Here is a 5,542-nt window from a genome sequence, read left to right on the forward strand (position 1 = left end):
GTGAAAAACCAACAGCTAACCTCATACTTGATGATGAAAGGCTGAAAGCATTTATCCCAACAGAGGAAAAGGATGAGATGTCCAATTTTCACCACTTCTGTTCAGCACTGGGATTCTAGCCAGATAAATTAGGCAAGAAAAAGAAATAAAAGCCATCATATTGGAAGGGAAGATATAAAATGATCTATTCACAGATGACATGATCTTATATAGAAAAAAATCCACTGAAAATGTATTAGCCCTAACAAAGAAATTCGGCAATATTGTGGTGTGCAAAGTCAACACACAAAAATTAGTTGTGTTTCTACATACCAGCAATGAACAATCCAAGAAGAACGTTAATAAAACAATTCCACTTATAATAGCATCCTTAAGAATAAAATTTTTAAGAATAAATTTAACCAAGGAGATGAAAGACTTGTACACTGAAACTTAAATACATTGCTGAAAGAAATGAAAGAAGACCTAAATACATGGTAACTCAGCTCATGTTTATGGACTAGAAGACTTAATATTGTTAAGATGCAATACCACGCAAAGCAGAATACAGACTCGATACAAACTCTATCAAAATTCCAATGGCCTTTTTTTCTTTTTTTGTAGAAATGGAAAAGCTGATCCCCAAATTGCTACAGAATTGCAAGGGGCCTCAAAGAGTCAAAACAATCTTGAAAAAAAAAAAAAAAAAAAAAAAAAAAAGAAGTTGACTGACTCACATTTCCTGATTTCCAAAACTTACTACAAAGCTACAGCAATCAAAAGGTTGTGACACGGGCATAAGGACAGACTTACAGAATGGAATACAGACATATAGATAATGGAATGGATTGAGACAATGCAGACATATAGACAATGAGATGGATTAAGAGTCCAGAATTAAGCCCTCAGGCATATGGTCCCTTGATTTTTGTCAAGAATGCCAAGATTGCTCAGTGGGGAAAGGCCAATCTCTTCAAAGATGGTGCTCAGACTATTGGATATCCATAAAAAAGAATGAAATAGGATCCTTACCTCACACCATATACAAAAATTAACTTAAAATTGATTAAAATTGTAAATATAAGAGCTGAAACTATAAAACTCTTAGAAGGAAACATAATGGTAAATCTTCATGACCTTGGATTTGGCAGTGGTTTTCTAGCTATGACAACAAAAGCACAGGCTGCAAAAGAAAAAATAACATGGACTTCGCCAAATTAAAAATGTATATGCAGTAGAGAACCCTATCAAGAGAGTGAAAAGGCAACCCACAGAATAGGAGAACATATTTGCAAAGCATATAGCTGATAAACAGCTAGGATCCAGGATAGAGGAAGAACCCTCACAACTCAACAAAAAAACCAACCAACCCAATTTAAAAATGGGCAAAGGACTTAAATAGACATCTCTCCAAAGAAAATATTGAAGTGGCCAATAAGCACAGGAAAAGATGTACAACATCATTAATCCTTAGGGACAGGAAATCAAAACCACAATGAGGTACCTCTTCACACCTACCAGGATGGTGGAGCAGGGGGAATAACAGGCATTGGTAAAAATGTGGAAAACTGGGGGCCGGGCGCGGTGGCTCAAGCCTGTAATCCCAGCACTTTGGGAGGCCGAGGCGGGTGGATCACGAGGTCAAGAGATCGAGACCATCCTGGTCAACATGGTGAAACCCCGTCTCTACTAAAAATACAAAAAATTAGCTGGGCATGGTGGCGCGTGCCTGTAGTCCCAGCTGCTCAGGAGGCTGAGGCAGGAGAATTGCCTGAACCCAGGAGGCGGAGGTTGCGGTGAGCCGAGATCGCGCCATTGCACTCAGCCTGGGCAACAAGAGCGAAACTCCGTCTCAAAAAAAAAAAAAAAAAAAAAGATATAAAAAAAAAAAAAAGAAAAATGTGGAAAACTTGGAAGCTTTTTTTTGTTGTTAATGAGTATTTTAATTCATGAAAATAAAAGTTAGAGATTACATGCTTAGTCTACACAAGTTTAACTTACTTTAGTCCTTTAGTGAATTGTGAATTGGCTCCTGTTAGTGGTCAGGAGAATGCTTTGTATTTGGTATAGAAACCAAACAAATCAAACTATTATCATCTTTTGAGTACAAACAATGTTTGTTTGTACAGTGCCAGTTTTATATTTAAGGAAATATTAAAATCTGCATTGAAGCAGCAAGGCTGCGTCTTTCAACTGCCTGTGCTGGTTAAATGAAATGTTTAATCCTGCTGTGTCAAGCTCACTAGAAGGTCATCCGTCACTTTAAAGCCAAGAAGACTGCCACTGTCACTGCTATGGTAAGTCACAGCCAGCCAGCCTGCTAGCAAAAGGTGATAGCACCAGCATTATAAATAAGCAGGACTGGTTGTGAGGTAGCTACACAGTTTTAAAGACGCTGTTAATGAACATTACGGACAATGCATGGTGTAGCTAATTGATAACACTTTAGCTGATTTTTTCATGAGATGGAAAAAAACTCGGCAAAATAAAGGCACATCTTCAGTTCATTTAGAAGTCAGCATCCAAGGTAAAAGAATTCTCTGTGGGACTTGACACCACTCCCATCCTCTAATGCTCGCCTACTCTCTTCTCAAAGAAGTTAATCTTTCCTTCCAGTGGAATATTCTCCATAAAGTCAAATGGACTCTCTACTCTGAAAACCTTGCTAAAACCCAGGTCCAGCATAAGTCTGTCTGCCACAAACTCAATGTATTGCTTCATTAGAGTGCAATTCATCCCAATGAGCTTCACAGGCAAGGCCTCGGTGAGGAACTCCTGTTCTATCCGAACAGCATTGATAATTATTTCTCTTACTCCCTCCTCTGATGGTTTGTGTACTAGGTGTTGGAACATCAGGCAAGCAAAATCACAGTGTAAACCCTCATCTCTGCTAAAAAGTTCATTAGAAAATGTGAGGCCAGGCATCAGTCCTCGTTTCTTAAGCCAGAATATGGAAGCTAAAGAACCAGAACAGAAGACGCCTTCCACTGCAGCAAAGGCAGTTCACCATAGGTAGCCTCTTTGTCCCCAGTCCAGCGCAAGGCCCGGTCTGCCTTCTTCTTGACACAAGGCATCGTTTCAATGGCATTGAAGAGAAATTCCCTTTCGCTGCGATCTTTTATATACGTGTCAATACGGAGACTATACATTTCAGAATGTATGTTTTCCATGCCAATTTGGAATCCATAGAAACAGCGGGCCTCTGTAATCCGAATTTCTTGGCTAAATCGCTCCACTAAGTTTTCATTTACTATGCCGTCACTTGCTGCAAAGAAACTCAGAACGTGGGATATAAAGTGTCTCTCCTCGGGCTTCAGGGATTCCCAGTGCCGAATGTCCTTGGACGGGTCCACCTCTTCGGCGGTCCAAAAGGAGGCCTCCGTCTTGTTTTTGTTGTTGTTGTTGTTTCTTTTTGAGACAGAGTTTCGTTCTTTTTACTCAGGCTGGAGTGTAATGACGCGATCTCAGCTCACGGCAACCTCCACCTCCTAGGTTCAGGCAATTCTCCTGCCTCAGCCTCCCGAGTAGCTGGGATTACAGGCACGCACCACCACGCCCAGCTAATTTTTGTATTTTTAGTAGAGACGGGGTTTCACCATGTTGACCAGGATGGTCTCGATCTCTTGACCTCGTGATCCACCCGCCTCGGCCTCCCACAGTGCTGGGATGACAGGCGTGAGCCACCGCGCCCGGCCCAACGCCTTCTTATACACCTGCCAGATATCGTGGTACTCGATGGGGAAAATGACAAAGCGGCGCGGTTTCTCTCAGCAGCGGCTCATCCGCCTCTCCGTGCGGGGCCGCTCTAGTTTTCGGCTCCGTGGGCTCCTGGAAGATCCTCCTCGCGGTCTTGCTGGCCAGGGCGCGGGTCTCCTTCAGGGCCGGGGCCGTGTCCTCCTCGTCGACCAGGCTGGGCCCCTTCAGCGGCGAGAGTTGCAGCTGCTGCGGGTCCGGGATGGGCGCGAGCGGGACGCGGAAGGAGAGCACGGTGGCGGCGCGACGAAGGAGAGCTGGCAGTCGGGGCCGGGCGGCTGGGAAGCTTTGTACACTGCTGGTGGGTACGCAAGACGGTGCAGTTGCTGTGGAAAACAATGTGGTGATTCCCCAAAAGGTTTAACATTGAATTACCCCGCATTCCCACTCCTAGGTGTGTATCCCAGAGGAGCCGATGACAAACTCTTGTGCACAAATGGTCTTAGCAGTACATTGTAATTGCTGTAATGGCCAAAAGATGGAAACAACGCAAATGAATGGATACACAAAATGTGGTCTACCCATAATGGAATATTATTCAGACATAAAAAGTAAGGAAATACTGATACATGCTGTGACGTGGATAAGTTTATAAAAATAGTATGCTAAGCGAAAGAAGCTAGACATAAAATATTCCATATGGTATGATTTCATTTATATGGAATGGCCAGAGTAGGTAAATCCATAAAAACAGAAAGAAGATGAATGGCTGTCAGGGAATGAAGGGAGGAGGAAATGAGGGGTGACTGCGTAAGGGCTGCAGGTCTCCTTTCCATGTGATGCACATGTTCTGGAGCCGGTTACTGCTGATGGAAGCACAACACTGTAAGTGTATTAAGCACCACGGAATTGTACACTTTAAAATAGTTAAAATGATGGATTCTGTGTTATGTGAGTTTTACCTCAAAAATTTTTTCTTTTTCTTTTCTCTCTTTGTTTTTAGTTTTTTGTTTTTCGGACGAAGTCTTGCTCTGTCTTGCCCGGGCTGGAGTGCAGTGGCACGATCTCGGCTCACTGCAACCTCCACCTCCCAGGTTCAAGTGATTCTCCTGTCTCAGCCTCCCGAGTAGCTGGGACTGCAGGTGCACACCAGCATGCCCAGCTAATTATTGTATTTTTAGTAGATAGGGTTTCACCGTATTAGTCAGGCTGGTCTCGAACTCCTGACCTCAGGTTGATCCACTCACCTCGGCCTCCCAAAGTGCTGGGATTACAGGCATGAGCCACCGCGCACCGAGCCAATCTTTTTCTTTAAAATCAGGCCAGTTGCAGTGGCTCAGTTCTGCAATTCCAGCACTTTGGGAGGCTGAGGTAGGAGGACTGCTTGGGGCCAGGGGTTTGAGGCCAGCCCGTGCAACAAGCAAGAACTTATCTCTAAAAAACTTAAAAATTTAGCCAGGTATTGAGGTGCACATCTGTAGCTACTCAAGAGGCTAACGCTGGAGGTTCACTTGTGCCCAGGACATCGAGGCTGAAGTGAGCTGAGACTGCAGGGGGTTTGTGAGTGTGTGTGTGGGGGGTGTGCCTGCAGGGCGTGTGAGTGTGTGTGGGGTGTGTGAGTGTGTGTGGGGTGTGTGAGTGTATGTGGGGGGGTGTGTGTGGGGGGTGTATGAGTGTGTGTGGGGTGTGTGAGTGTGTGTGGGGTGTGTGAGTGTGTGGGTTGCGTCTGTGGGGTGTGTGAATGTGTGTGGGGTGTGTGAGTGTCTGTGAGGTGTGTGTGTGTGGAGTGTGTGTGTGGGGGTGTATGGGATGTGTGAGTGTGTGTGGGGTGTATAGGGTGTGTCTGTGGGGTGTATGAGTGTAGGGGTGT

General features: G+C 44.4%; 1 pseudogene across 1 annotated transcript in view; it reads right to left on the reverse strand.

Annotated features, from left to right (window-relative positions):
* Positions 1-1,966: 1,966 nt before the first annotated feature.
* LOC116544166 overlaps positions 1,967-5,542 on the reverse strand; it is a 4,397-nt pseudogene continuing 821 nt past the window's right edge. Inside the window, exons 2-3 of the transcript XR_004265846.1 lie at positions 3,681-4,030; positions 1,967-3,362 (exon numbers count right to left, since the gene is read on the reverse strand). The product of XR_004265846.1 is annotated as a ribonucleoside-diphosphate reductase subunit M2 pseudogene (transcript). The remainder of the gene's footprint in view (positions 3,363-3,680; positions 4,031-5,542) is intronic.

This window comes from Sapajus apella, unplaced genomic scaffold, assembly GCF_009761245.1.
Source record: "Sapajus apella isolate SASKATOON/1434 unplaced genomic scaffold, GSC_monkey_1.0 scaffold208, whole genome shotgun sequence".
Taxonomy (NCBI): Eukaryota; Metazoa; Chordata; class Mammalia; order Primates; family Cebidae; genus Sapajus; species Sapajus apella.